General features: G+C 36.9%; 1 protein-coding gene across 1 annotated transcript in view; it reads right to left on the reverse strand.

The window, feature by feature from the left end:
- The window catches only part of LOC135221663 (glycerophosphocholine cholinephosphodiesterase ENPP6-like), a 43,485-nt gene extending 28,191 nt beyond the window's left edge, over positions 1–15,294 (reverse strand). Inside the window, exon 1 of the mRNA XM_064259362.1 lies at positions 14,996–15,294. The gene's annotated coding sequence lies outside the window, so the exon portion shown is untranslated. The remainder of the gene's footprint in view (positions 1–14,995) is intronic.
- Positions 15,295–21,495: the final 6,201 nt, after the last annotated feature.

Consider the following 21,495-nt stretch of genomic DNA (forward strand, 5'->3'; position numbering starts at 1 on the left):
TTACTGTCACCTTTCCGTCATTGGTGCAGTTGAAATGGGTCTTGGCCACCTGGTAGCCTGAATTTTAAAGGGTCAATGTTAGGAAACGATAACTGGCATTTGCTTGGTTCAAAGACTATGTGTTTGTGAACAGTTGGCTATACTATTTCTGAAGGATGTTCTCTCGTCCTTTCCGAAGTCCCTAAAACAATTATCCTTTTATTTTACTGACATTTTTATTTATTTATTTTTTGGTTTGTTATATCATTAGTTTCTTTTCTAATTACTAATCTCTTCTTTCTGTATTTCTTGTTGCCTTCCGTTACTTCTCTCTAATGAGCAACATTTACTAAGGAATTTCAGGTTAATGGCTGTTGTATACGAATATGGTTCATCTTGTGAATAATGATAATAATAATTGTAGCAGCAATTAAGTTCAATAAAATATGCTTAAATGAAGGGTTACTAGCAATATATATACATATATACAAGAATAATAATAATAATAATAATAATAATAATAATAATAATAATAATAATAATAATAATAATAATAATAATAATAATAATACTATTTTGTTTAACAAAATCTCAGCTTTCAACGAATCAATCTTATCAAGGTCTTCTAGTTGAAAGCTGCCATTATTTTCAACCAAAACATGTATCAAAGAAGGTCTGCTCCCTGCATATAATAATAATAATAATAATAATAATAATAATAATAATAATAATAATAATAATAATAATAATAATAATCCTTTGGTACCTCTTCCTGTTCAGCAGATAAGATCTGCTCAGTGATACACTTCTTGTTGAGTCCGGGAGCCTGATTCAAGAACCGACCGACAGATGTCTCCGGTGCGGAAACACAAAAGACCAAACAGTTTTGGGAGAGCAACAAAGTAAAACAAATGAGATATAGCAGCTAACCTATGAAAAGGGACTAACGTGAGCCTGCTTAATCAAAGGGAGAAAAAATTGCAACAAGAATTTGGTCGGAGCTGAATTCAAACCTTACAAAAGACAAGACTGTTAGACCTAACTGCAAATCTACCGCGCTTGCAAATATATCTTGCCAGTACAGACAGATGAGTGAAGGGGTGTACCATAATCCCTATACGGAAAAGGCGACGGCATTCAGGCAGAATACACTCCTTGATTCAATGGCGTCTTATCAAAACACATCCGCACACAGACTCATGAACACATACACAGGCGCGCACATAAACACACACACGCGCGCGCCGGAGATTGCATTACCCTGGGCCATCTCTCAAGAGCCATGACAAATACAGCAACAAAAACAGCAATGTGTGTAAGATGTCAAGGGTACTTACCATTTCGGCCTTGTACCAATAGTCTCCAATGTCTGTAAGTACTGGGAATTTGTCCATTTAGACATGAAACAGGGTCTCTTAGTGATAAACAAGACGTGGCAAGGCTTGTTCAGAGAGAGAGAGAGAGAGAGAGAGAGAGAGAGAGAGAGAGAGAGATACGATGTTTTGATCACACAATAACAAAAGAGAGATAGACATGTTTTGAACAAGCAGAGAGAAAGAGTGACAATGCATTAATGAGAGAGAGAGAGAGAGACCTTACAGACCTTACATCTTGTTCGGGTTGCCCCAGGTCCCTCAGTGTGAGGGAGTTTAAATCTAAAAAATAAATATACCACACACAGGAGAGAGAGAGAGAGAGAGAGAGAGAGAGAGAGGAGAGAGAGAGAGAGAGAGAAATATCTGTGGCAAGTACCATATTATTCCGGACAAAATGGACCCGCATGTTCAAGTCTTCAAATTCAAGAGTGAGAGAATTCATTCAAGGAGTTTTTTTTTCTCTCTCTCTTTTTCTTACTTATACAAGCATCATGATCTTCCTTATCTTACGTGAGCGAAAAGGGACAGGCAGGGATGCTGAGGTCCTAGAAATCAAGAGAGAGAGAGAGAGAGAGAGAGAGAGAGAGAGAGAGAGAGAGAATGAAAAGTAACTTCGTCGTTTCTCAGAACGGTACATTACGTCTCTGTGTCAGGAGTTGCTGTCTTTCATCCCAGGCCGCTAGTCTCCCTCCCCCCCCTATCTCTCTCTCAATGGAAGAGTTTAAAAGAAAGCTAAACAAAACCATTAGGAAACTGTGAATGCACAGTAAACCCTGCTCCTGCAGATACGTGAGCACACGAGGTCTCCTTGGATGGATTAACAAGTCTTTGAGACATCCTAATCCTTGTAACTCCTTGTAACTCTCTATCTCTCTCTCTCTCTCTGACATATATTCCCCATATAATGTCTCTTTTGCAGTACGGTCATATTTAACCCCACATGAAAAAGCTGTAATTACATTGTTATGGGATTAAAACTGAAACATGATAAGAAAGAAAAAAAAGTCACCATACAAAATTTCAAAGAAAAAGTAAGAAACACCTGACAATAATAAGTAAAAATGTTGGTATTTAATTAAGTATAAACCAAAATTTAAATACGGAATTACCTACGATTTAAAATGAATCTTAAGATAAAGAAAAAATGTGGATGTGACTTCATAAAATAAATATTTTTTGTTAGAAAATCTAAACATGAAATTCAAACACGAAGCGATATAACAAAAATGAAAGAAAATGAGGGAGAATCGGCATGAAATTAAAAAAAAAAAATAATATGAAATGAATGAAAAATTTTAATCGAGTTTGAAAGACGGGATAAGCAAGATGCTAAATGACGCTCCAAGTAGCTCCATGCACAAGCGCCTCTACCTCAGCTCCCAACTTCTCCATCCATACCACCCTTGGACTCCCTCGAGCCCCTACGGGAGCCTCCGAAGCGACTGTAGTATATACGTATATGTTGTCTCCAAAATAACGGATGATAAGGCTTCAATTCTTCTCGCTTTGCCATCATGAGGTGTGAATGTTGTGACCCGGGTAACTCGATTGGGTATGATGGCAAATGTTTTTTTTTTTTTTTATCTTCTTTATTTTTTGTTCTTTTTGTTGTGGTAAGAGGCTGCGGGGAACTAGCGGTTTTATTTATGCATTTCTTAGTTTTAGCTTTTATCTTCCTTTCTTACTGAAGTGGGGTTAAGAAAGTTAAAGGGAAATTCGTTTATGCAAGCATTTGCATATATATATATATATATAATATATTATATATATATATATATGTGACGGTACTTACTTTCTTTGCACAGATCTAAGGTAACGTGTGCCGTGGAGGCTGTACTTTGGGGAATTAGGTAAAGGGGTTCTGTTAGGATGAGAAATGAATTGATATGTTTCTTTGCATTAAGTTTATTCTTCGTTAGGGGTTCTTACACATGTTTTCCACCTTCTGAGTTACTGGGCTCTTGGACTGATGAAAACTTAATTGCACTTGTTGCAATTACGAGTCTATAGGCACGAGGGAAATTTACTGAGTATTGATTGTCACTTTCACTGTCTTTGATTGCTTCGCACACCACACTTTTGCACCTGTTCTTCTTCTGGGGATTCTTCTGTCGCCTTCTCTGTTTCACGGCCCATGCCACTGCAGTCTCCCCTCAGGCTCCCCGGTTGTTCTCTCTCTTGGCTTCTCTGTTCCCCTTTTTTCTCTGCTCTCTCTCTCTCTGTCTGACCTTTTTGTTGGGTTGAAATCTCCTTAGCCCCGCCTTTGGATTTTGGGATTTTGACTGGGTGTGGCATTTTCTGAAAGACTTTTTGTGTGTTAGTGGCTACAGACATTATACAAGACCGCCTTCCTGTCATGTCTTTTACAATGATTCGTAGGCTCTGAATTTGTATACGCCTCCTTCTTCATGTCCTGGCTTCTTAGGGGCGTATCCCTTGGTAACCTCATAGGTCATTCGTTGATACCCCTTTTGGGCTGTCTTATGACCAACACTCATGGCTTTTGATTCGTCGATACTAGAGGCCTACCTTTGGGAGGGTGGAGCTTTTAAGAATTTGGTACTTCCCTCTTTCTAACAACGGGTCATAGAATTCCTTTTTAACGTATGCCAGATGGCTCTCTCTGACCTGTTCACGAAAGGAACGCCGATTAGTCATAGGCGCTAATGAGAGTAGTTTCCAATTTCTCGAAGATGCCTGGGCGATATCCCTCGTCGGCTATAATCTCTTGTTGGTCACTAATCGCTGGTACGGACAGAGGCTTTTTTGGGGGAGATGAAAACCAGATGTCTAATGGCTAAAAGCCTAATGTTTGGAGTAACAAAATCCCTTCGCTAAGAAAAATCACTATCTTATTCCCTTTCCCTTTTCTTCCTTATTATCCGTTTCGTGCCTTTTTCTTAAGTATTATTAAGTTATTGCCTTTTGTAATAACGACACTGTGCCACACTATTACATATATATATATATATATATATATATATATATATATATATATATATATATATACATATATATATATATATCAACCACAAGTCGTGGATGAGAGAGAGAGAGAGAGAAAGCTTTGTTAAGCATAATGCGCATTCTGTATCGTTCTTTTTAATAGAATTTCTCATTCACCCAACTTCTTCGCTAACATAAGTACCCCGCACTACATAGCTGCTTATTCGGCTCAGTCTTGCCCTTACTTCGATATTTTATTCATTTTGGTATTATTTTTGAAAACGTAAAATATGTCGATATCTTTCAAGAGGATTTGGAGGAAATGAATTTTCTTCGACTGTACGTCGATGAAGCTAAATAATTTGACAATGAGAAAAAAAACTTTTCTCTTATAAGTTGATCATACAAAGGAAATAAAATCACGAAGATAGATTTTTCTAAAAGTTTTTATTAAAAAACTCATTGCAAAAAATTTATAAATATTTGTCTTTTATTCTATATTTTTAATTCTGTGGATACGTGCTCATAACCTAAAGGTATTTTTGCTCGTTCCTAAAGGTTGCGTAAATAATAATAATAATAATAATAATAATAATAATAATAATAATAATAATAATAATAATAATAATAATAATAATAATAATATGGTATGAGCATTAAGGAGATAGATACCATAATCCAGACTGTAAGGATTGTATCTGGGGACATTAGGATGGAGTTTGGAATAGAAAAATGTGCCCTGGTCAACATACAAAAGGGCAAAGTAACAAGGACTGAAGGGCTAAAGCGAGCACATTGGAGCAACATTAAACACATATATGAGACAGGATACAAATACCTGGGAATAGTAAGGAGGGAATATAAAACACCAAGAGATGAATGACACGATCAGGAAAGAATATATGCAGAGACTTAAGGCGACACTCAAGTCAAAACTCAATGCCAGAAATATGATAAAAGCCATAGACACATGGGCAGTACCAGTAATCAGATACAGCGCAGGAATAGTGGAATGGACGAAGGCAGAACTCCGAAGCATAGACCAGAAAACTAGGAAACATATGACAATACACAAAGCACTACACCCAAGAGCAAATACGGACAGACTATACATAGCACAAGAGGAAGGAGGGAGAGGACTACTAAGCATAGAGGACTGCGTCAACATCAAGAACAGAGCACTGGGGAAATATCTGAAAACCAGTGAAAACGAGTGGCTCAAGAGTACATGAGAAGGAGAACTGTTAAAAGTAGACGAGGACCCAGAAATATACAGAGAGAGGAGAATGACAAACAAATCCAATGCACGGACAATACATGAGACAGACTAAAGAACTGGCCAGCGATGAAATATGGCAATGGCTACAGAGGGGAGAACTCAAGAAGAGAAAGAAACTGAAGGAATGATAACAACGGCACAAGATCAGGCCCTGAGAACCAGATATGTTCAAAGAACGATAGATGGAAATAACATCTCACCCATGTGCAGGAAGTGCAATATGAAAAACGAGACCATAAACCACATAGCAAGCGAATGTCCGGCACTTGCACAGAACCAATACAAAAAGAGACATGATTCAGTGGCAAAAGCCCTCCATTACGGCCTGTGCAAGAAACACCAGCTACCTTGCAATAATACATGGTACGAGCACCAACCTGAAGGAGTGATAGTAAACGATCAGGCAAATAAATACCACCCAGTCGAATTGGAGGACTGATAAACCCCCCAAAGAATATATATATATATATATATATATATATATATACTATATATATAGATATATATATATATATAATAACCACCACCCAGTCAAATTGGAGGACCTGTAGACCCCCCAAAGATATATATATATATATATATATATATATATATATATATATATATATATATTCTTTGCTATACAAACATTTTATTCACAGACAAAGTTATTTATCTTCATCATCATCATCAACAACAACAACAATAACAGTAATAATAATAATAATAATAATAATAATAATAATAATAATAATAATAATAATAATAGATAGACAAAATGGTAATGAAGAACAGTAGGAGAAGGAAAACCAACCTAAGCATGGCATGGATAGACTATAAGAAAGCCTTCGACATGATACCACACACATGGCTAATAGAATGCCTGAAAATATATGGGGCAGAGGAAAAAAAACACATCAGCTTCCTCAAAAATACAATGTGAACTGGAATACAATACTTACAAGCTCTGGAATAAGACTAGCAGAGGTTAAGTATTCATGGAGAGGGATCTTCCAGGGCGACTCACTGTCCCCACTACTCTTCGTAGTAGCCATGATTCCCATGACAAAAGTACTACAGAAGATGGATGCCGGGTACCAACTCAAGAAAAGAGGCAACAGAATCAACCATCTGATGTTCAAGCTGTATGGTAAGGAAATAGATACCCTAATCCAGACTGTAAGGATTGTATCTATGATCATCAGGATGGAGTTTGGAATAGAAAAATGCGCCTTAGTCAACATACAAAAAGGCAAAGTAACGAGAACTGAAGGGATAAAGCTACCAGATGGGAGCAACATCAAACACATAGATGAGACTGGATACAAATACCTGGGAATAATGGAAGGAGGGGATATAAAACACCAAGAGATGAAGGACACGATCAGGAAAGAATATATGCAGAGACTCAAGGCGATACTCAAGTCAAAAGTCAACGCCGGAAATATGATAAAAGCCATAAACACTTGGGCGGTGCCAATAATCAGATACAGCACTGGAATAGTGGAATGGACGAAGTCAGAACTCCGCAGCATAGATCAGAAAACCAGGAAACATATGACAATACACAAAGCACTACACCCAAGAGCAAATACGGACAGGCTATACATAACACGAAAGGAAGGAGGGAGAGGACTACTAAGTATAGAGGACTGCGTCAACATCGAGAACAGAGCACTGGGGCAATATCTGAAAACCAGTGAAGACGAGTGGCTAAAGAGTGCATGGGAAGAAGGACTAATAAAAGTAGACGAAGACCCAGAAATATACAGAGACAGGAGAATGACAAACAGAACAGAGGACTAGCACAACAAACCAATGACGGACAATACATGAGACAGACTAAAGAACTAGCCAGCGATGACACATGGCAATGGCTACTGAGGGGAGAGCTAAAGAAGGAAACTGAAGGAATGATAACAGCGGCACAAGATCAGGCCCTAAGAACCAGATATGTTCAAAGAACGATAGATGGAAATAACATCTCTCCCATATGTAGGAAGTGCAATACGGAAGCGAATGCCCGGCACTTGCACAGAACCAGTACAAAAAGAGGCATGATTCAGTGGCAAAAGCCCTCCACTGGAGCCTGTGCAAGAAACATCAGCTACCTTGCAGTAATAAGTGGTACGAGCACCAACCTGAGGTAGTGATAGAAAACGATCAGGCAAAGATCCTCTGGGACTATGGTATCAGAATAGATAGGGTGATACGTGCAAATAGACCAGACGTGACGTTGATTGACAAAGTCAAGAAGAAAGTATCACTCATTGATGTCGCAATACCATGGGACACCAGAGTTGAAGAGAAAGAGAGGGAAAAAATGGATAAGTATCAAGATCTGAAAATAGAAATAATAAGGATATGGGATATGGCAGTGGAAATTGTACCCATAATCATAGGAGCGCTAGGCACGATCCCAAGATCCCTGAAAAGGAATCTAGAAAAACTAGAGGCTAAAGTAGCTCCAGGACTCATGCAGAAGACTGTGATCCTAGAAACGGCGCACATAGTAAGAAAAGTGACGGACTCCTAAGGAGGCAGGATGCAACCCGGAACCCCACACTGTAAATACCACCCAGTTGAATTGGAGGACTGTGATAGAGCAAAAAAAAAAAAATAATAATAATAACAATAATAATAATAATAAGTAAATTTTTGTACAAAATTCATGTAAAATGTCATAAAAACAAATGAAAACTCTCATTCAGTCTTGACTCAATAAATAAACGACGAATTTCATTAAAAATTTAACAACATAAATTGCACACTTCTGCTACGAATGAAAGAAAAAAACCCGTTCTTTAACTTTTTCAGCATAGAAAGGACCGCCTGCCTATCAATAACAGCACACACACACACACACACACACACACACAAGTCTGTTGTCCGCTTGTAGAGAGAGAGAGAGAGAGAGAGAGAGAGAGAGAGAGAGAGAGAGAGAGCAGTTAATCAAGATTCAGGTCTTAGTAACAATAGCGACGACGTCAACTGAACTCGGTATTATATTTCACATTTTGTAGCGCAGAGATTAAGCCTCATTAATGTGACATTGCGCAATAGATTGTGAGAGGAATATTTAGGTCTCGGTTTTCTCTCGTCTGTTAATTATTGTCTGTGCCACTCGTTTCTAATTCTGACGACTCCTCTTTATAGTTTATTTCGTCTAATTCGCGTTCATTAGAATCTGACTTCGTCATCCTTCAAGTGAATTAATGAAAATGTTTGGCTGTTACACTTTCACATCTGGTTACTCTCAATCTTGTCATGTTCGTGAATTCGTTCTTTTATTATTGATTTGAATAACGTGAGAAAATTACCAAATGACAGACCTTGGCATGTTGCTACCACTCCAGTACTCTGTGCTTTTATGGAAAAACGGAAAAAGTGTATACTACATACGTATGCGTATGTAATCACATACTTAAATGTGTGTCAGTGTTCATGCACATATATGGATACATGTAATGTTATACATAATCATATACACATATGTATATGCTTTTCGTTTTTTTTTTTTTTTTTTTTTTTTTTTTTTTTTTATAAAACCATAGGGTACGGGGCTACAAACAACGTGCCCCAAGGCATTTGCTAATGCCCACAATAAAGAGATTGAGAAATAGGCTATTATTTTCCTTTCCGGGTACCTCATACAAGTGGAAGAACTGAATGGGAAGGACATGTAGGGGTAGGAAGTTGTGAAATGGTTTGTGCAAGTGAAAGGATGGGCGAGTCTTGAGAGATGGTTTGGTCACGTGGGAAGATTCAGGAGCAAATGAAGAAAATGAGGACAAAGGCGGCGGGGGAAGACCTACAGAGTTCTGGAGAGATGGGAGAAAGAGATTCTGTCTAGTATCATTCCATTTAGCAAGTGCAATAGTACGTGCGCAATAGAAGTGAATTGTGCAGTTTTTGATGCAGGTTGAACGTGGCTTTCATGAGCCATCTGTGTAGGTGAAAGAAGCCGGTGTAGCGTTTGATATTCACTCCCCAGTCATTATTATACGTATGAGTTGTACTTCCCCCAGTCATTATGAAACATGTAATTCTATATATTCTCCTTATTGTCATGTTTACATGTGTTGTTATTTTTTTAAATGCTGCTTAAATGCATATAGTTACTTATGGGTATCGACGAAAAAGACCGTCGAAGATATAAGTGTATATGTCAGTTTTTTGTGCCACGCAAGAAAAGGCTAATGCTTGTATCTTAAAGTTACGTAAACATTTTTTTTATTATATTGTAATGTACATGATGTTGACAAGGTCCATTGTATTTCTGAATTAGACGTGCATTCCCAAAAGGGAAAATGTGTAAACAGTGTCTTCTTTTAATTATTTTCCTTTTGAAGATTATAGGATTATAAGCAAATAATATACTGTAGGCGTCGGTGGCCGTTTTGTGACTTCATTTGTTATTCTCAACTTGTGTTTTACTTATACTTGGCTTTTAGACATGACTTGGCTTGGCTTGGCTTGGCTTGGTTTCGCTTTTAGAGCTCTTGGTATGGCATGGCTTGGCTTGGCTTGGCATTTCCTGGCTTTTAGATTGGCTGGCATGGCATGGTTTGGCTCGGCTTGGCTTTTAGAGATCTTGGCATATCATGGCTTAGCTTTGCTTGGCCTTTAGAAGTCTTGGCATATTATGGCTTGGCTTGGCTTTTAGAGTGCTTGGCATGGCTTCAAGAGTTTTTGGCATGGCTTGGCTTGGCTTTTGGAGTTCTTGGCATATCATGGCTTGGCTTAGCTTGGCTTTTAAAGTTCTTGGCATATCATGGCTTGGCTTGGCTTGACTTAGCTTTGCTTGGCTTTTAGAGTGCTTGGCATGGCTTGGTTTGGCTTTACTTGGCTTGGCTTTTAGAGTACTTGGCATATGATGGCTTGGCTTGGCTTGGCTTGGCTTTGCTTTTAGAGTGCTTGGCTTGGCTTGGCTTGAATTTTAGATTTCTTGGTATATCTGGCTTGGATTGGCTTGGCTTTTAGAGTTCTTGGCATATGATGGCTTGGCTTGGCTTGGCTTGGTTTGCCTTGGCTTTGCTTTTAGAGTGCTTGGCATGGCATAGCTTGGCTTGGCTTGGCTTTTAAGTTCTTGGGATATCATGGCTTGGTTTTGCTTGGCTTTCAGAGTTCTTGGCATGGCACGTTTTGGCTTGGCTTGGTTTTTAGTGTTTGGCATGGCATTGCTTGCTTAGATTGGATTTTAGAGTTCTTGGCATGGCATGACTTGGCTTGGCTTTTAGTGTTCTTGGCATATCAGGGCTTGGCTTTTAGAGGTCTTGACATATAATGGCTTGGCTTGGCTTTTAGTGTTCATGGCATATCATGGCTTTGCTTGGCTTTAAAGTTCTTGGCATAGCATGACTTGGCTTGGCTTTTAAAGTTTTTGACATATCATGGCTTGGCTTGGCTTGGCTTTTAGAGTTCTTGACATATCATGGCTTGGCTTGGCTTTTAGAGTTCTCGGCATACTTACAATTTACATAGAAGCTAGGAGAGTGCTTATTATACAGAGGGAATGTTTATTGCACGTATAATAACGAATGGAGAGTTACTTTTATACGCATAATTATGACTGGGGAGTCCAAATTCAAGGGAACACAAATTATATGTGATACCGGCAATGCTGTTGAAATCAAGTGCACAGGGAGCGTACTTTCGATTTAGCAATTGAAATGAAATATGGCAGTGACTATGATTTAGATGGATGCCAGCATCAGGTGGGATTAAGAAAAAACAAGAACAGAAGATGGAATAAATGAACAAATATATATATATATATATATATATATATATATATATATCTATATATATATACTATATATATATATAGTATTTATATATATATATATATATATATATATATATATATATATTTATATACATATTATGTGGCTGTGAGGAAGTGGAAGATTATACATCATACGCATCATCAATGAAGGTAGCAGTGATCGCCCTCTTGCTTTTCCTAGAAGCCAGCCCTACACCAAGAATAAGCTTAGTAGCCAGAAAGAAATTAATGTAACACACGACAGGATGCAGGATGCCATCCTATGCGCCCCTGATGAAGTTGTGCGTGACCCTATATATTAAGGGGTATTAAACTGTGGACATATTTCATATATGAAAGGGTCATCCTGACCGGGCAATTACAGTAAAACCAAAACGAATGCGAACATGCCCTCATCAACTACGCTGCCAAACTTCTTCCTGACTCTTCATCCGACTACAGTACATCTGCTTCCCTCAATTCGGGGTTCTCTGATCCGGTCCTAAATTCTACGTATCCCTCTCACGGCTTTCCATGAGAAAGAGACCGTTCCGGGACAAGGCCGACTTAAATTAGTCTTTGAGGGGGGGCCAATAACAGGATTTTTTTATGAGTGAATCTGGGCTAGATATTGAGCATTGGTATAATTCATTTAGATTAGAGACTAAATCATCCTTATCCTACCCAGTTCAAATCTTCATTTACTGCAGTTTTATTGTTTTTACTATATAGCATCCTTTTACTCGCCATCAAATTTCAATTCTTTCGTCCATTTTACGTCTTCAATGTTAGAAACGTAGAACAAGAGTGTCAAGGTCTTTACCCAATTTGACCTGGTATAAGGAGATTTGGCAGTTTTTGCCACATCTACATTACATCCCTTTCAGGTCGAGGGTTTATGAATGAAATCTGGGAAAAGCGGCAACGCCGAAAACGTACTACATTTTCGTAGTCATTTTGATTATACTATAGACGATCAAATGGACAATGACCTCAGCCGAATTTTCCCTAATGGCAAAGCATGCATTTAGGCAAAAGGATGTTTTATGAATCAGTATTTCAAGTTTTCTTTAACGGCATAGAAAATGGATTGTGTGAATTGTAGCAATATTATGACTCATGGGAATAACGGTCTTTCTCCCCTCCTCCTCTCTCTTTCACGCAGTGTCACACACACACACACACACACACACACACACACACACACACACACACACACACACACACACTAATATACACGAGTAAAACAGCAAGAGTGGGGACTCTCATTACAATTGGAATATCAAATTTAGGCCAAATCCTACGCTCTTGGACCTGAGGCCATTCAGCACTGAATGGGAAATAGAGAGTACAGGTTTTTAAGGTGTGACAGAGGTTGACCTCCCACCAGTTGCACTGTGAAACAAAAGCCAGGAGAGGGCGAAAAGTAAAAGAAGGAACGAAAGGGGTTGCAGTTAGGGACCGAAGGGGAGCCGCAAAGAACTTTAAGTCATGCCTATACAGTACACTGTGTGAGGTGCAATGGTGGAAAAATGATAATACTCCCCCTACAGTGTCCCCTTAGAAGGAGAGAAAGCGCTGGAAACTAGAGCTTGTGAAAAAATAAAGTCCAAATTCAAAACATCTATGAAAAAAAACTCTTAAATAATCAGTAACAACATACTTCACACTATTACGATTGAATCTGTACTTAACTTTCTTAATCTAGGCCACTGTTAAGAGGATTACCTCATAACTAGATCAGTCATAATGTAGTCTCATATCAAATCAGGGATTTTAATCACTCGGACGACCTCAATCTGATTTAGTTATTTTACTCGCGGGGTGGGGGGGCTTTGAATGGCCAGTATTACACATATATCAAACTGAATTACAGAAAAGAAACTCATAACACCGTAGCCTAATTATCACGCACATAATATATGGCCTTAATTGTAAAACAATATTTGATTTATACCGATAAATTTTAATCACTCTCTTTCATTATTCCTGTTTAACAGTTTTACCAACAGCACACACACATACATACACACACACACACACACATATATATATATATATATATATATATATATATATATATATATATATATATATATATATATAAAGTATATATATATATATATATATATATATATATATATATATATATAATATATATACCCAATGTAGCGCGAAGGAACACGTACTGGAGAATATCCATAAATCCACGGTAGAAAGGTAAGTGAAACAGAGAGTTGAAACAAGTACTTTCGTAGTATATTCTACATTTTCATGTTTACACTTGTGCCAAGTCCCTGTTTTACTTACCTTTCTACCATGGACTTACGTATATATATATAATATATATATATATATATATATATATCTATATAATATATATAATACGTATATATATATATATCTTAATAATCCCGGGGAATAACTTACACCCAAGGGGTGTAATTTATTTCTGAAGTACACTGAATAGCATATCCAGCGGCATATATGAATATGAATGAAGAATTATGTTATTATCGAAGTATAATTATGTCTTAGATAATTCGTCAGGGTATTGTTTACATTCCGTTTTTTGACTTGACAAATATTTTGGCCTGTCCGTAAACAATAGCCCGACGAATTATCTAAGATGTCATTATATTTCGATAACGACATACTTCTTCATTCATGATGCCCTACTGAGGAATTTCATTCCATTCGCTTTCGGTTCTACCTTCAGAAATTATTACCTGTTATAAGTAAATCTGCCTCTTTCATTTTCACCACAGTTTTTTCTCAAAAAATTTTTAACACTGTGTGCTCGCAATTAAACCACTTCTAGGGGTTATTTAGTTGGCTATTATTACTTAAGAAGTTTTTTTTTACCAAGCACTTAACAAATAGACGAGGTAATTTTGTTAACTCTCATTCCACACTTTTCTCTTCAGATGGTCAACTGGTTTTTGTCTACGTATATGTCTAAAGATACATTTAATTCACTGTCGGATGGCTGAAGTTTTCCTAAGCACGGTGGGCGTTACGCTGTCTACTTCAGCCATACCACCTGAATGGTTCATTGATGCACTCTATTCTTTGATGAGTATATATTATATTAATATATATTAATATATATATATATATATATTATATATATATATATATATATATGTATACATATATATATATAATATATAATATATATATATATGATATATATATATATATATAATATATATATTATAGTATATATATAATATATATAGATATATATATATAATTATAATATATATATATCTATCATAAGATAATAAGAATACCTGAAATTTATCATTGCGTTTTCCACAGCCGTTTAGAACTGACAACAGATATTTAAAAGCAAGCAGAAATATTCCAGCACCACTAACTACAATTTGTAAATAAAATGAGGAAGTTATTTTTTTAACACATCTTCGGGTAATCGATTATGCTCAATTTAATATTGGTATACTGGGAATAATACTGTCTCTAATATTTCCCATAACTGGTAGTTCTTCGAAAACAAATAGCACCGTGATTCATCAAAATCTAACTCGTACACAAGCAAGAAAACTTTGCAAATGAATGAACGGTTCCTTCGTCCATGTCAAATGCTGTGCCAAAAAAAAAAAACAAAAAAAAAAAAAAAAAAAAAAAAAACTAACATAAACTTACTTTTTTAGACGGACCCTGCGTCAGGAGAAGTCAGCCGAAAGAACTTGCAGTGCCCAAATGGCTGCAGCTGACCTGATCTTTCGTCGAAAATCACAATTTTAAGGATCGGAGACTAATCACACTCGCTTCTTGGCTGTTTCCTTTAAACTGCGCTTCAGAAAGAGTAAAGAGAGAGGAGGTATAGTTTAAGCTGCCGCCTGTTGAGTAAGGACAGCAGCAGTGAACCTTGCGTTACTCCTATCTCTCTCTCTCTCTCTCTGTCTTATCTCATTCAGGCAGCGTCCTCCTGACCCCCACAGACATTGGGGGTTTGTTGCTATCCACCTTTGGTTGACTTGCAGCCAGGAAGGTGCATTGCAAGGAGAGGTTGTCGTACTGCAGTCATCTCAATATCCAGTTCAACAACTTTTTTTTCGACAATCTCTCTGATTCAAACCCAATAATAAGTTAGGATTCAATTACTGTTGTTCGTTTTTTAATTCATAAATTCTATTTGATGTCTGCAGCATGTTCTTCCTAATGGCAAAACGACGCAACGATTTAGTTCTAATTAAAAAGAGAGACAGGAAATCTTCAATGACTGCATTGTTGGTATGAGCATCTGCCCAAATATATATATATATATATATATATATATATATATATATATATATATATATATATATATATATATATTTCTTTCTTTCTTTCTTGCTTTAAATCTCCAGCTGAAAACCATTATGGAAAGCGTCAACAGACTAACCCCAGAAGGCCTCCAAACAGAAATCAGGCTACAGAGAGAGGCAAGTTACAGGAAAAGGGTGAGTTGAAAACTTAGGCCAAAAGCCAAGCACTTGGAGCTATGAGGTCATTCAGCACTGAAATGGAAATAGACAGTAAAAGGTTTGAAAGGTGTAACAGGAAGAAAACCTCGCAGTTGCACTATGAATCAAGTGTTGGAGAGGGTGGACAGTAAGATGAAGAAAGAGAATACGAAAGTAAGTACAGGAAAAGGAACGAAAGTGGTTGCAGCTAGGGACCGAAGGCACGCTCCAGAGAACCTTAAGTTATGCCTACAATGCACCGCATAAGGTCCACTGACGGCAATATACCCCCCTACGGGATTACAGGAAAAGGTGATAAATATGTAAATATAAAGGGGGTTATGATTATGAGTAATACCAGAGCCCAATGTCAAGAAATACATTCGTTCTTATGTGAATGCACACACACGTATATATGTAAGGAAATAATGAACACATGGACATGTGTTTCACAATAATAGATTTCTGTCTAACATGGGGAACGATCCCCGGCCTCCCGCGTGACAGGACAGGCCAATGCTAATTGACCTTTTGGCAGGTCTACTGTATCGGCCTGGCCTGTCCCTCCGGACACCGGGGTTCGTTTCCCATATGAGACAGAAAGTTATGTATAATATATATATATATGAAGTAATGAAAGTCCACACTTATGTAACATGTATATTGAAAAATTCTTTAAAGAAGGGTGCTTTCAACTACTTGATCAGTAGACCGCATCAGCCGTACTGATTTTCCTTTTTAAAATATACATAAAGCCACTAAGGACGGAAAAGACGCTGGAAACAGCAACAAAAATACGGTTCCAGTGTCTTTCTGTCCTTCGTGACTTCATTACTTTTAAAAAGGAAAAATCTGTACGGCTCATGAGGTCTATTGATCAAGTAGACGAAAGCCCCAGTCTTTTAAGAATTTTCTAATACACATCTACATAAGTGTGGACTTTTATTACTTAAAAAAAATATTCCCACAATCACGTTATGGTGATTATATATATACACACACACACACACACACACACACATATATATATATATATATATATATATAATATATATATATATATATATATGTATATATATATATATATACCGACGTATTTTTGGAACGAGATGCAAACCCCATTCTATTCTGGTCCCTGGTTACTACGACTCACAGCAGTCCGCTAACTGTCAGGTTAATAATTCAATTTTTTGGGGGGCCCGATGGGTTAGTCATGTTTTTCAAAGAAGAAGGCTTTACTCAACGTTTCTCATTCTTGGGATCGACTTGAGACTCTTTCCATGGCGCCACATATATCTACAGTATATATCAATCTTTACACACAAACTATATATATATATATATATGTGTGTGTGTGTGTGTGTGTACGTACGTATATATGTATATACATATGCGTTTTCTCTAGTTGTAATAATCTATGTCTGTAAAGTTAATGTATTTGTGTGCACTAATACACAGTGTCTCTTACTTTTCATAAATGTGTGTGCATGTGAGTAAAGTCTCGTCGCCCCCGATAAAAGAGGGTGACTCTAGGAAAAAGAACTGGGCAACCCATTAATCCCCCAACAGGTTTGTCAAGAAAAAAAAAAAAAAAAAACTCTCGTGCCTCCGCCACTCCCACAACGAAAAAGAAAAACTCTGCTATGAGACACTTGAACGAAGGACTAAAGTTTGAAGTATTTTTTTTTTTAAGTAAAGTTCTGGAATCTTGTAAAGAAGGCTTCGGGGTGATAAATTCGCAATTCCAAAATGCAAAACTTTTTGCAATCTGGAATGTATTTTCAGAATCTTTAATTTGGCCATTTCTAAAAAGTGTTTTTTTTTAATATGCTATTTTGGAAGGAAGTTTCAAATCAGTAAGTAAACAATAAATTCCTGCCCAGGTCTCTCCTTCAAAAAGAAGAAAAAAAAGGCATTAACTTTTTCTCGATTTCTTCAAAGGGCCATATCCCTATTTCGACCTATATTAATGGCCTCTTGTCTTGATCTATCCTTAAAACACTCCCGTCTTAACGTTCAAACACACACACACACACACACACACACAACAACTCAAGAAAGTGGAGTCAAAATCCCAATAAGTCAAGGGCAACTGAAGTTTTATTTTTATTTATTTATTAATTTTTTTTGCAAAGGAAAATAATTCATGTAAGAAGACAAGAGCAAATATGAGAGAGAGAGAGAGAGAGAGAGAGAGAGAGAGAGAGAGAGAGAGAGAGAGAGAGAGAGTCGTGGTTTTGGGATAAAATTTAGTGCGATGTCTGAATAGTTATTTGAACTGTGACCTGAAAGTTAGGATGAAACGAAACTATAATGGATTCATGAATAAGAAGACTTGGTACTTGGAAAAATTTTAGATGTACGAAATAACTGAATAAACAGAGAGAGACATTAAATTTTGCTAAGATAAAGCTAACGATAAATAGATTTGATTAATGAAAATATGCCATTTTTTCACTGAATGATATTGCACTGCTGGAAAAATGTTCCTATTTCCGTAGTATATACAAAGCGACAGACATGAACACACACATTATATATATATATATATATATATATATATATATATATATATATATATATATGTGTGTGTGTGTGATCATATATACATATATATATATATATATATATATATATATAATATATATATGTGTGTGTGTGTGTGTGTGTGTGTGTGTACGTGTGTGTGTGTGTATATGTGTGTGGGTTTTAAGCCATGGTTGCAAGTGTTTCCAATTCTCTTCGTGAATAGTGATATTTCTCGGAGACTGCAGGACACGGAAAGTTCCTTTATGTACAAAAAATACGTGCAGTAAACAATCAAGATCATTTCTGCTTCCAAAGCTTCAACTCAAGTTTTCTTTTGTATATGGAAAGGATGGGGAGTGCGCATCGTACGTCAGGCAGCGGGGCGAGCTGCAAGGTGCGTATTTTTTCCTGCTCATCATCATCATCACTTCGGGCTACGCAAACTTTAGAATACCCACACTCGAGTTCGCTGGACGTCTGGAAGTCCAGAAGTCCAGTCACTGAGTTCTTATGTTCGTCTGGAAATGGCAGGGAGGAGTTTGAATGAACATTCAAAGGCGTGCAGCACTTGGATGGCGCTCTTTGAATTGAAATAAAATCTTTCCCTCCAAAACTAACGAAGTTAAATCTCTCTCTTTAGGTTGCACAAATAAAGACATTAAAAAGTCTTTGAGATGAAAAAGTATATATCCTCGGTGAGAGGAGAAGGATATGACACATTCCATTCTAGAATTAAAGCAAGACCTTCACCCTTGAGACACACAGGGAGTGAGTGAAGCAGGGGAGAGGGGTTCAGTCTGAAAGGCAGGAGGGTTAGGGGAGGTGGTATGGGAAGGGGGATTGAGGGAAGAATCAGAGAATGGTTGAGGGAGGGGATGGGTGAGACTAAGAGAGGAAGGGGGGAGATTTCAGAGTGGACGAAGAATTTGTTTGTAAACGGGTACTCCCCAGAAAAAAAAAAAAAAAAAAATAAATAAATAAATAAAATAAAGTAAAAAAAGGAGAACAAAATTGGCTGTAACATGGCACGGGGGACCTCCATAATAAAATGCTTTACAGATATTTTCACTTGAGGGTCATGGGTCCCCCTCTCTTATATAATATATGTGTGTATGTATGTATTGTATACACACACACACATATATATATATAGATAATATATATATATATATATATATATATATAATATATGATATATATATATATATCTATATTATGCACGTGTTTCTAAATGTTTTCCTTTGTGACTGACAAACTTAAAATCTAAGAGAGAGAAGAGAGAGAGAGAGAGAGAGAGATAGAGAGAGAGAGAGCAGAGAGAGAAAAGAGGAAAAGTTTTTGGTCTCATTATGAATTCGTATGACGTAAAACCATCACAGTTTGGGGCAAAATTCGCGAGCGGTCGCTACTCTTTGGGATTCTAATTCTACCTTCGTTTTCCATGACTTTTACGATCTTTCTAATTTAGCTGAAGCTAAATCTTGATCCTCCTCGTTGGTTCCTTTACTGTGTTTTCTGGCTTTTGACGTGTTTCTAATATTATTACGAGACCTGTTCTGTGTATTCAATCTTGGTATCATTTTTAAAAATTACCAAAAAAAAAAAAACTCTCAAATTAGTTTAATTTACGCTTTGAGGGAAACCTAAGCACTTTTCCCTAGGCCTACCTAAAATCTCTCTTTTTATCCGAGGCGGCTGATGATGTCGAATTTAGTTAATGTTGTCGTCTCTCCTTTTTCATTTCTGGTTTTAATTTTTCTTTTCTTCTTTGGGGGGCGGGGTTCATGGAATATATCTAGTCATCTGGTGATGAGTAGGCTTAAATCAACGATCTTGCCAACATTCACACACACACACACACACACACACACACACACACACACACACACACACACACACATATATATATATATATATATATATATATATATATATATATATATATATATATATATATATATTATTTTGGAGCTGCAGCTTTCGGAATCATACTTGTAGGCTTCCAGGGAAAGGCATTCGATATAATTGACGGTTTATTGCTGATGCCGACGTTTCACAACTACATTGTTGCATCTTCAAGGCTGAAATACAGCGAGTTTGATTCTTAATAATTAATCATAAAAATACTTATAATAAAATATAAATATAACTAAAATCACTTATTTAAAATGTTAACTCATATAAAAATATACATATATAAAAACAAAAAAAACACAACACCATTGGCACGAAAATGACCTACCCAGACGGGAGTTGAAAGGAAACTGTTGAAACAAAGTTACAATAATAATAAACAAGGCACACACGTACAGTAAGGCAACGACAAGACAAATAGGGCCATTAAGCAATGAACAATTGTGTAGATGAGGTTTGGTGTTTAATGATGGGACAGTTAATTTTATCATTATGGACTCTAGGGTTGTTAGGTCATTGTTTTTCTGCGTTTGTCCTATTATCTGAAAATCTTTGTTATCTATGTATGTTTTGCATAATTTGGAATGATTCCTTATATTGGATTGTTCTGGGTTGGACAGTCTGCTTCCAGTTCTAAAACTAATTCCTCTATGGGCGTCTATGCGTACCCTTAGCAGTCGTTTGGTACATCCAACGTAAGTCCCCTGGTTACACCTGGGGCAAGTATACTTATAAACAACGCTGGACGTAAACAACGGACTAACTTTGTCCTTGAGCTTGAAAAAGGACCCGATGGTGCAAGGATTTTGGGAATCAATTTTAGATTTAAGGCAGGCAATTCTCTCTGAATTAAATTTAGACACTTTTTCCTAAAAAAATCATCATATAAGTAAGGGAACGTTGCAAACATTTTCATTTTCGGCACAGTATGGATAGCAGTGGGCATTTCCATTTTCTTGTCTAAGAACTTGTTTAAGGCTCTGAAGAACACCCTTTGAGGAAAACAGTTATTACTAAAGTAGTTCGCCAAAGTTACGACCTCTTCGTGGAAGGCCATCCAACTGGACGAGTGTGTAAAGGCCCTGTGGAGGAGAGTAGAAATGGAGTTTAATTTAAAATTAGAATGACAGAAGCTGTAGAATTCGTGCCCAACCTGTAAAAGTATCTTTTCTATAAATCCCTGTATAAAACCCTTGTTCATTTCTAGAGACAATAACATCCAGAACGGTAATTTATTGTTAGATTCCTTCTCCA

Source organism: Macrobrachium nipponense, chromosome 3 (genome assembly GCF_015104395.2).
Source record: "Macrobrachium nipponense isolate FS-2020 chromosome 3, ASM1510439v2, whole genome shotgun sequence".
Taxonomy (NCBI): Eukaryota; Metazoa; Arthropoda; class Malacostraca; order Decapoda; family Palaemonidae; genus Macrobrachium; species Macrobrachium nipponense.